This window comes from Mustela nivalis, assembly GCF_964662115.1.
Source record: "Mustela nivalis genome assembly, chromosome: 5".
Lineage (NCBI taxonomy): Eukaryota > Metazoa > Chordata > Mammalia > Carnivora > Mustelidae > Mustela > Mustela nivalis.
In genome coordinates, this window is record NC_139024.1 from 61,673,773 (window position 1) to 61,685,963 (window position 12,191).

Consider the following 12,191-nt stretch of genomic DNA (forward strand, 5'->3'; position numbering starts at 1 on the left):
TAAATTTTCTCAGTGGGCCTTATAAGAGTAAAGTTTGAGGACCATTGGACTACATCAAGCAAGGCCAGTTGAGTCACTTTCAAGAGTTTGGACTTACCCAAAAATAAATGGGAAGCCTTATTAGGCAATGCGGTGACGTGACTAAGATGTGTGTTTTTGATAGCTCATTAGAGAAGCAATTAGAGAATGGACTAGTTGAGCAACAGAGATCTCTTTGCCCATTTTTAGCTGTGGTCATTAGGTTGAAGTCCAGGATTTCAGCATATTTGAATATTTGGATTACCAAATTATATACCCAACTAAAATCCTAACCATTCACATTCTCAATTTAAGTTAGCCTGCTTTAGGGTGATCAACTGCCCCATTTGCCCAGATCTGAGAGATTTTCTAGGAAGTGGGACCTTAGTGTTAAAAACAGAAAAGTCTCAGGCAAACTGAGAGGAATTAGTTACCCTATAATTACCAAGAATAATCCCCATAATAATCTATCAGGTCATACAGAGTTCTCATTATAGTGCTCTTCTTAAAAAAAAAAAAATCCTAGATTAAAAGCATATTTTTGAAAGTGAGAAAAGAAGGTATTAAAGAGAATGGAATTAAAACAATCATTTGTAGTTAAAAAAAATAAATAACCCCACACACACTGCTGCTTGAATGCGAATTTAAAGCACAAATAAAAATTCTGGCAGCACCTTTTAATTTGTAAGAGCAGAGGCTCTCAAGCATGGTGTTGCAATCAGTAGAGGGGCGTGTTGCAAGGAAATTGTTTTTTACTACTCATAATTAAAGACTGAGTTTGTAAATGATTTACTCTTAAAAATACAGAAAATCAAGGTTGCCTCACTTGCATTCTGTTATATTTTCTTCAGCAGGAGAGAAAGTGGTGGAGTTACGACAAACCAAGACAGAATAACCAAAACCTCATGGACTGGCTCTGGACAAAGAGTTACAGATCATCCATTCTTTCTACACTGGAAAAAGGGGGATTGAGAAGTAATTCTTAAGGAGTCAGTTGGCAAGTCAGTTCACCATTTCCAAACTTTAGAAAGCAAAGAAAGAGAAGAAAAAAAATAAAAAATAAAAAATAAATAAAAATACTTTCCCTTTAAATGTTCAGTGGTTATACCAGGAGAGTTTTTACCCAAATATTAGTACTCTGGTTGATGTTAGGTGGTACAGAGATCAAGCATTTTGAACTGTAACACTGTGATAGGAGTAATGGGGAATGGGAAAACATTATGTTAGTATATGACATCTGTCATTTCATAAATTCTTTGCTTAAAAATGGTTAAGTAGAAACATAAGTCAATGAAAAAGACATTTAATAAATAATAGGACAGGTGGCAGACAACAAAAATTTGTGGAAGTGGTATGGGAAGACTCAAGCATGGGTAATGTGGTACCTGTCTAAGTAAAAACAGAGAAAAATGCTATATCTTCTTCTTATCAGGGGAGAGCAACACAAAATTCACATTTCAAGGCAGAATCACTTAACTTTAAATAGTAGAGACGTCAGTTCATGTATTTCCCACCAGTTTCAGTTGCTACATCAGATATTTTCAAAACAAGCATCCAATTGAAAAAGGAACAGATCAAAATGAAAGCAAGCATGACTACAGAACAGAAATTTTAAATTATAATTTTAGCAGCAATCAAATCATAAAGAATCTCATTTCTCAGCAACTGTGTGTCATGATCAAAATATAATAGCAGCTCAAGCGTTCAATCCATTTGATTGCCTAAAGGAATATTATCTACCCAAAGAGGTCAGAAAACAAAAACTCTTGAGTCAAAAACAAAGAAAAACAGACAACTGTTAAAATATTAAAGTACTTTGACTATTGTGTGTGTATGTATGTGTGTGTGTGTGTGCGTGTGTGTGTGTATACATACATATATAATCTACCATGGATGTTTTTTGGACAATGAAACCCCTTACATTTGTTAAAAACTATGATTTATAATTGTTTCTAATATTTCTCCAAGTATCTTATAAATTTTTCTAAAGCTCTATTGCAAAATTTTATAATGTAAAAAATAAGCTTTAAATGCCGGCTGTCAAATTTTATTTTCTCTCCTTTACAATCTAATTATTTATCATGAGACCACATTTTCAGTTGAACTCTACTTTATGATTTTAAGTTTGAATAAATGCAGTTCTCTTGGATTTGAGCAATACATATCAGACTGGACTTTTATATTCCAAAATGTATTTTCTTAAGGTAACTAGATTTTTCTCCCTGAAAAAGGTAGCATTTAAAAAATAAATAAATAAGATAAAATAAAAACATAAAGCATTGCAAGTCAATCTAAAGTTTGTTCTTTGACTGGCCCCGTGTGCAATTGTTCAGTTCCAGCAATTACATTTTCAGGATGTATAGGAAGTCAGCAATTAAACTATGATTCTGAATCCTTTATTTGTCAACTCACTTCTAATAAAGTAAATGTCAATATTCCTTTGGGGTTAGAATGCTTCTCATGTCAGATCATCACAGAGAAGTTTCTGCGAGACCTTAGGGAATCTGGTTTTATACGCATATCTTTGCCATTAATAAAATCTCCAAGAAAAATTCTTATTTCCACTAACTACCACAGTCTCTCTTCTAGAAAAGAATAGTATGGCATAATAGTTAAGATGCCAAGTGTTGGAAGCAAATGCTTTGGTTTGAATTTCACCTCTTCCACTCACTAGCCACTGACCTCGGGCTATTTACTTAACCTCTCTTCTCCTGATCTGTAGAAAAAGGATTATAAGAGTATCTGCCTCTTAGGTTGTTATGAGAATTAAAGAATTAATGCACATAAAGTAGAAAGAAAGTGTCTACCACACAGTTTATTCGATAAATTAGCTTTTATCATAATCTCTCACCATCACCCACCACCCTTGTACAAGCTGTCCAAGGACTTCTCTGGAACACTATTTTCAAAGACCCATTTTCTTGAAAATACACTGGGAAATACTAACAAGAGATTTTTATTGAAGGCAGCAAATGTGCACTAAACACTGACAATTAGATGACCCTGAAGCCTTCTCAAATTTGAAATTAAATTAATACTTGCTGTTTTTAAAGGAAAGTAAGAAGGCTTTCCTTTAATTTCCTACACCTAATTATTCTTGGTCTCAACATCATTAGTATGGCAGTCGTTAGCAGGATAGTAGAATTACTTATACTTTGGGGGTGTGGGGCAGGACATACCCAGGAAGGTCCCCAGAAACCAGACTGGAAATTACAGAAGCCAAGACTATGCCCATTTCTCAGGAACAAACAGACTCACATTAGCCAAAATGTGAAAACCAGAGGGAGTAAAAGGATTGAAATATTAGAGAGTTTATTAATAAATTCATGACATCAATAAGATGAGTGGAAAAAACTGAGCAACTCTTGGTGACTCATTATTCTTTAGTAAATGAGGATTAAAATAGCTACTTTTAAAGATAACTCTGTGAAAGGACGTGAAACCTATGTCATTTCATATTTCTATACTGAATACAGAGGAATCATGGAGGTTTGCTGTTTAAGTAAAACGGTACTTAGAAATAAAATTTCAGGTTACATTACTAGATTTTTATCAAAGTATCATCAGCACAAAGTACCTATTTAGGACTTTATGCTATGAAGTGAATTGTCTCCATAAATATCTATTTTTTTCTATTTTTTAATCTCTAGTCAAATATTACCTTATTTCTCAGAATCTTACAATTATAATAACAAGGATCTCCTAGTTCCTTTTACCATAGACAAGGTTCAAGATGGGTCTACTCTATGGTGCATTCTAAGGATAGCAGAACATATATTATAGAATTTTTATAGCAAGTTCTCATGGCTTTTTGCCCCCTTTATTGGAATACAGAATAAAGAACAGAAATACTCTTCCCATACAAGTGCCCTTTGAAATGAGAACTGTTGCTCCACAGAGCTTTTTCTTACATGTGAAAAGTTTAAATAAAGAAAGAAAGAAAAAAAAAAACTGTTCTCATGCATCCCACATTAAAACAACAATGGAAATAAAAATAATTCTATCCTATCGAGGCATTTCAGTCTCCAGCCTTTGATTCAGTTGAAACCTAGTTTTGGTGCCAAGAGATTTCAGGCTCCAGTGAAGGGAGAGAATCAGAGCCCATCATTGATTCTGGGTAATCTGGATAATCTTGGATGGGGTTCAAAGTATTCAACTGGATCTAGGATTGGAATATAGGATTATGCAGCCAATATTTTGTTTAAAAACAACATTTTAAAAATTATTTCTTATATTTTAGAAAAACTCTAGATTATGCAGCATAAATGCTAACTAGCTACAAAGTGAAGTTCCCATCACAACACCATGTGCCTACATTTTCCTCAGAAAATGAAGATATTAAACCTGCAATGATCCTTGCAAATTATCCAGAGAAAACAGATTTTAAAAAACTGTGCTTTGTCCTCAATTAGCTAAATAATTCAAAATACTCACTTTCACCTGCAGTAGTGGGGCTAATTAGAGCTTAAAATAGGTTTGGCTTCAATTACCTAGATAATCTACTTGTGTATTTATTTTGTCTGAAATTAGAAGCTTAAAAATGAATCAACTTTCAAGTGAAAGCTGCATGACTTTGAAAATTCACTTCCAGAACAGTTTGACTTCAAAATGACCTCTTTGGGGGGCCTATTTGTAAATATACTTAATAAACACTTGTCTTACTTATTTTTGACTTAGCTTCAAAAATTCTAAAATATTAATAAATTCAAAAGCACCTCCTAACCTGCCCATCATGAATTTATTTCCTCGGCCAACTTTAGACACACACAAACACACACACACACACACTGTACACCCCTATCCATTCACTCATTTTAGCCTCATTCTGATGGGAGCACTAACAACAGTCTGTGCTGTGTAGAATTAGGAGTCTCAGGTTTGTCTGTACATTAGAATCACCTGGGGAGTTAATACTCAGGCTACTGAACACAAATTAAATCCAAGTTTCTAATACTGGAACCCAAGCACCAAGTTTCTAAGAACACTCCAGGTGAACCCAAGGTTGAGGACACTGTTTTAAGAATTGGATAATTTTTCTATAAAATAGCCCGAAAAAGACAAATCAAAGCACCAGACTTTGCCTCCTCACCTTCGCTTCCATTTTTACTCCTTTTATCCTCTACTCTGCTTAACTGAACTCAGTCATTCTAGAAGTAGAAAAGATGAGAAAGTAAAAAGGTCCCACAACACTTCAGGTTTTTTTTTTTTTCATTTACTTATTCAATCAATAAATATTTTCTACATATCTACTATACAAGTTAGTCTTTATGAGAACTTATTAAAGCATAAGACTTTCCCTGAGGGATCTCACAGCATAATAGGAAGATGTGTGGGAACAAAATTAATTATGGTATTGGGTCATAAATGCCAATACTGGGGTACAAGGGAGGCATAAAGAACTAGTTTCCTCAGACACCATGAACAGCTTTTCAGAAAAACTGCACTGGACTTGGTCAGGAAGGCAGATTTGGGGCCCTTAAGCAAACAGAGGGGGAAATAGAGCAGCATTCCAGGCGGAGAGCAAATCTATGTAAAAGCATAAAAGCATAAACAAGTTGGGTGAGTCAGAAGACCTAACTAGTTTGGTGTGGCTGGAGGGCAGTAGGGTGTGTGTGTGTGTGTGTGTGTGTGTGTGTGATAGAGACAGAGAGAGAGAAATTTATAGGATTCTTGTGCAAAACAATTACAGGGAATACATACAATTACAAATAAGGTGATTCTTCAGATTTTAAGTATGCAGTTGGATTAGAAGGCAGAAAGAAAAATCCGGTCTTTTTAGACGTTCGATATTGGGTGAGCTGACTATGTTCTCATGTCAAAAGTAACTGTCTTAAATCCCACAGCACACACTGAAAAGACAGAGATAGCAGTACATGTGTTATATCCCCCTCAACATGAAGAAGATGCGTGCATGGGCGGCTCAACTATTTAAACTTCTCTGTATTTACTACTTGTGATCTCACCTCACTTAGGATCTTGCTTCTATTTCAACTACTCTTAACCATTTCCTCGTGTGTAAATCCTATCCTGTTCAAATGCCAATTCCTCTAGCACATTTTCTCAATCCCTGCTTCTGTCAGAAATCCTGAATACTATCCGTCCCTGAACCCGAGCATCTGTATCTCTTCTTGCCTCGTACAAGAGCAACATATTCACATGTTTGATTCTTCCTCTAGGGCAGGCTCTATCTAACTCTTTTAAAAATATGCATTTATCAAGTGCCTGGTACATCATCTCATTTAACCCTAACAAGAGCAAGTACTGTAACTTAGAAATTACTATCCAAATATTCAGATGACTACTGAAGTTCAAAGAGTTAAATGTTTTTCCCAAAATTATACAACTAGAAAGTGTATGAGTCACTTTCTAAATCATATTTGGAAACAGGTTCTCTTATCCCAACTATAATACACTCCTTAATCTTACTGAAAGAAAGAGTCCAGCACCATCATTTGTACAGAAAAGGTAAGCAATAAATATGTGTTTAATAAATAGTTACTGTCTTGTCTTTTGTCTTGCTTTTGCTATATGTGTATGTCTAAATATGCAAAAATACACCCACACTCATTCTCTATGTAGATTTAGTAAGGTGGACCCAAAATCCCTACTTTACAAACTAGATATGTCCCAAGTGTTTGGTTACAAGCCAATTTTTGAGATGCAAAACACTTTTTCCCCAGAAACAATGTCATACTAAGAAGGTAAGACATGGGGTGAACCCACAAAATGCCTTCTGAACACAGGGAAGTATCAGAATACAAGTAGCCACCTTGTGTACAATGTTTCATTTGAAAGTATATTCATAGTTTTATTTTCTCCTAAACCAGGAGCTGGGAGTTCCCATCATCCATACTCTCCAACTTGTAAAGATATGAGAAGGGGACCCTATTCAGATGTGTAAATACTCCAGATTATAGACCATAAATAATACCACACAATACATATAATATATGGATATCTGTCATATAAGCTCCCAGAGAACAGAGATTTTTTTCTTTTGTTCACTGATAGAACCCAAACCCTGGAATGGTACTGAGGACTAATAGCACATAACAGGCTCTTCATAAATATTTTTAAATTTTAAAAAAATGAATACTTTTTGGAAGATCTTTCTGAGTTGTCCTAGAATTAAAGCACAAAAGGCAATGTACATTTGACCCAACAGGGTTTAGACCAACTCATGGCCACATAAAATCTTAGAATCTACAGCTTCAGGATGAATAAGGAAGACACAAAAATCTAAAAGAGATCCATTAATGTGGCTATGAGAATGGAAAACTAAACCCAGAAGATAAATGGTCTTTAAACATAAGTATCTGGTCTAGTTGAGAGCTAACCTCACCTCTTGAAGATACAGAATCTATGAGTTATCTTGGCACAGAGAGGACTGACTATCTGAGCTTTTTCTCTAGTGGAGACAGGACACAAAGTTCTAGATTGAAAATGCCACGTGAGAATGGAAAAAAATTAATTTCAGTTGGAAGAAAGATGTGTTTTAGGTAGAAACTGTGGTCTTCTGGAGATTTAGTTTACCAAGGTAAATTGTGGAATTTAAGAATAGCAAAAGAAAAAAAAAATTTAATTATGTAGACACCATGCAATTTTGAGGCAGGGTCTGGAGGAGGTGACCTTTCAGGGCATTCACTAGCCCATGAAACTAGGAATAAAGCCAAATTTTAATGAAATTTCACATAGCTTTGTTCTTATTTCCCTGGAATTAATATGGTAAGTGAAAAACCTGCATATATGTGGTGTCTTATCAATATAGAGATCTGAAATAATTTCTTCAGGGAACAAGTAGCATTTCACTGAGTTTCTGGGCCAACAGGAAGTGAATACATAAAAAGAATTACCAGATTGAAAAGCTATTCCCCTAACCTCTTGTAAATCCAAAGTACTACTTATAATGAGAATGTTCTTACAATTCTCTAAAATGATGTATTATTTACCTACTGGGGAGAAAATTAACTGGACGTGAAAATAAATTTTGAAGTAAAGAACCTCAACTTATTCTTAGTTTTATATCTCAATGTTACCCTACAGTTATAAAGAAATTAATGTAACTACAATAATGTCATCAAGTTAGATTCATAGCATGCTTCTGTATCCAGAGCTGTCTGTAATGGGATAATGGGATTTGGGACATGGGGAAAATCACAGTTAACAACAACAACAAAAAAATCCTGCTCTCAAATGCTTTTGGGTTAAAATAAATTCAGGAAAATAGGCATGATTAAAAAAGGCACTGGATTGGCAGTCAAAAGTCTTGGGTTCAAGTTGAGATTCCATAACACAGGAGCCAAAGTTTAGACAACCTCTCCAAACTTAATTTTCTTCATCTGCAAAATAAAAATAATACTATCACAAGAAGTTATTGCAATAACTTTCAAAAAGGTATGTGACTGTGTCTTGCAAAGAGATTACTTGATGTTTTTGGAGTGTTGTTGCAAATTAGGTGTTTTCTTACTTTACTTGAAAATTATAACCTCGTTTAATAACAAAAGCAGGGAAAAGTGATAAGCAATCTGCAGTGATTCTTGTGGAATTTTATAGTGATGAGGTTGGAGGAGTCAATTTACCAATCAAATATATATATGCAAGTTCATGAGTCTCTTGTTCTGGGTCTGCACCCAGTGCCTCCTGAGGTATCATGCAACCATCTATCCCATGGCAGTTTGGGGTCCAGGGAGCATCATCTTGCTAATTCTACCCCAGAAACACAGCGAAACCACTTACAACCAACGTGCCCTCCCTCCCTGCCCTGCCCCCCATTCTCTAGTCCCCTGATACAACTCTTTAATCTCCAAGTAAAGTGACCCAAGCCTCCATTTCTGGTACTAGGGAGATTCTGGTGCCTTCTTTAACATGACTTAGAATATCTGAGACATGGGATTAAGGATACATTCATTTTTCCATCAGTGCTCACTAGAAATTTCTGATACCAATTCCATTCCCTTTGCTCTGCTCCCCATCTCCTTCCCTGAGCTGCTCTTTCCTCTCTCTCATCGAATTTTCACTAGTTTGGCCTGGTCTCTTCTCTCCTGCTCCCTCAAAGAAACTCTAACAAAAAGCTGTTTTGCATAACGGACTTAAACAAAGTTTAAGGTTAACAGGACTAATTACAGCACGGAGCTGAAAATATCTGCATTGTGAATTTCAGACATTACTTTTCCTAGATACCTATTTGTCCTCACTTCATAGAAATTTCTCACTGACTATAAAAAGGGGGATAGTCTGCATCCAGGTTTCTGGGATCCCTTCTTCCTAAATCTTCTTCAACTTTCTTCTCCTTTTATCTCTTCCAGAGCCAACAACAGAGAAGCCCTAAATTCCTGCCATAGTAGAGCTATTGAGCCTCTGTTTCATAGATCGTGCCGACACGAGGGCCTTTGGCCTATCATTCATAGTCTGCAGAGCCTTAATGATATTTTCTTAGGGAGAGAAAAAAATCTCTCTAAGGAGAATTCTTCTGGAACAAATAGCTCAAACAAGAGTGAGATGAAAGAAAGAAAGAAAGAAAGAAAGAAAGAAAAAAGAAGTGAAGAAAAAGCTTCTTCCTATTTTGTACAATTTAGGGTAATCCTCCTACTATCAGATTTAGGCAGAAGGGATACATTAATCAAGCATGTCTGCCAAGGGAAAACATTATTGCCAGGAAGGAAGAGTAGAAAGGTCATAGGTAGATGTTTTCTTTAGCTTTTGTTTTTCACAGAAAAGATAATGTTCTCCAAGGTTTTCCATTACCTCCACGTACTCCAATAATTCTGGTTAGAAAGAGCATATGACTAAGCCCAATCTAGGCAGAATAGACTGTGTAGATCCCAGAACATGGAAGGCACCAGTTGCCCTCCAGATAGTAGAGCCCAGCTTTGGCTGACAGATCAGCCTAAGGAAAGCCAGAGGACCCTGGCCCAGAAATCCCATATCCAAAAGCCAAAGTTGAAGAAGGCAAAGTGATTAATAAGGAAAGTTGTGGAGATCCTGTTTTATTTCTCACCCTATCAGGAATCCAAACATGGGAAAAGAGAAAGGTTCCAATTAAGAGTAGGAGTTGCCAATAAAGTTGCTATACATAAACCTTGCCAGGTATTTGCTAAGAAAATTGAAACACTGCCTCCATCCTGGAAATTTAGACACTTCTTTTTACATCCACCATCACCTTCCTAGTCCAAATTTACATGAACTTTCTTCTGGAGTTCTGCAATCACCTTCTATGTAATCTTCCCACATCCAAACTGGCCTCCTTCCCATCTGTTTTTCAAAGTGCAGCTTGTGTGATCTTTCCAAATCTTGACTATGATCATGTCAGCTCCCACCTTGCTACAAACCCATTGCTTAAAAGCTTCAGTGGCTTAGTATACCTATTATGATAAAAACAAACCACCATAACATGGAGGACAAGCCCATGGATGGTCTAGGCTTCTGCCTCACAAACCTCAGGCCTCTACACTCCCGTTGGTCTGTTCAGGCTACAGTGCCCCTTCTTTGGTCCCTCTGATTTACTGTGCCTCAACCTGCCACGGCTGGCTCTGCTAGGAACACTCTCTTTTCCTTGCTAATTTCTACTCTTCCTTCAGGTGTCAGCCAGGTATCACTTTCTCAAGGAAGCCTTCCCTCTTAACCTTGAAGGATCTGCTGACATCACCACTGCAATTTTACATTTGTTTGGATCTTTGTTTGATAAATATCTTGCCTTCTCACAAGACTAAGCTTCATGAAAATGAGACTATGGGGATGCCTGGTTGGTTGTCAGTTAAGCTGCTGCCTTCACCTCAGGTCATGATCCAGAGTCCCGGGATCGACCGCATCGTGCTCCTTGCTTGGCAGGGAGGGAACCTGCTTCTCTCTCTGCCTCTGCCTGCCACTCTGCCTACTTGTGAACTCTCTCTCTCTGACAAATAAATAAATAAAATCTTTAAAAAAAGAAAAGAAAAGAAAGAAAAAAAGAAAATGAGACTGTGTCTGAATATTTTACCAATGCAGACCTTCATTGAACAAATGAATGCAGCTCATTAGTCAGCAGAGCTTTTTTCTGTATCTAAAGAATTATGAAATTTTTCAATTTGATCACTTTTCAAATAGCCATAATGGTTTAGAACTCTCTGATGAATGACGAGTGCTGTCGATATGAAGATTTGCTGTGATTAGGTTTATTACTATTATCATCATCATAACTAGTTTATTGTCACTAGCGTTGCCTTCATCACTCAGCATTTTATAGCTATTATTACATTCATTAATTATATTTTATCCTTCAATTATTTATAAAATGTTTTTTGCAAAAGCCAAATACCATTGAGAAGAGAATATATTAAGACTTCAGAAGTGCCCTACTGTGGCTAGCAGGTCACTTTAGAATGAAAGGTTGTCTATGGATCTACTTGATTAGTATTTCCAGAATGTATACAACATTTGGAAAATTAAGGCCTTGAGAAAATCAAAGCAACATTTATAGTCATTCAAGGAGTAACCTTTTCTAACGTTAAACTCATCACATTAGATTTGGATGGGACCTTGGGGGTCATTTATGCATATTCCTTACTTCCTACATGGCGAAGCAAAGCCTGGACTTCCATAAGGTCATATAGCCAAGGCAAGTTCTGGATCTAGTTTTTCAGGTCCTCTAAAACTACCATAAATTAAATTAATTCCAAACCTATTACCAAAGATCCCAACTGTTCATATCCCACAGTCATAGAGTCAACTGGGATGTGAATAGCTTTCCAGGTTGTCTGGCTGGAGTTCCATATAAATGGACACTCGTCTTTGTTATTTCATTCCAGTCCACATTTAGAAACTGGCTTCATAATATAATTCTATGCATGAAGAAAAAGATGTTTCAAGATCATTTATATAGGGCGCCTGGATGGCTCAGTGGGTTAAGCTTCTGCCTTCAGCTCAGGTCATGGTCTCAGGGTCCTGGGATAGAGACCTGCATGGGCTAGCTGCTCAGCAGGGAACCTGCTTTCCCCCTCTCTCTGCCTGTCTCTCTGCCTACTTGTGATCTCTCTCTCTGTCAAATAAATATATAAAATATTTTTTAGAAAAGATCATTTATATAAATCACTTTCTTAAAAAAGTTTTCCACTTAAGTAAGTATGCTCCTACACTATGAAAAGGGTCTGTCCACTATGACTAGAAAGTCAGCTTCACACTCCCCAAGGTCAGTTCCT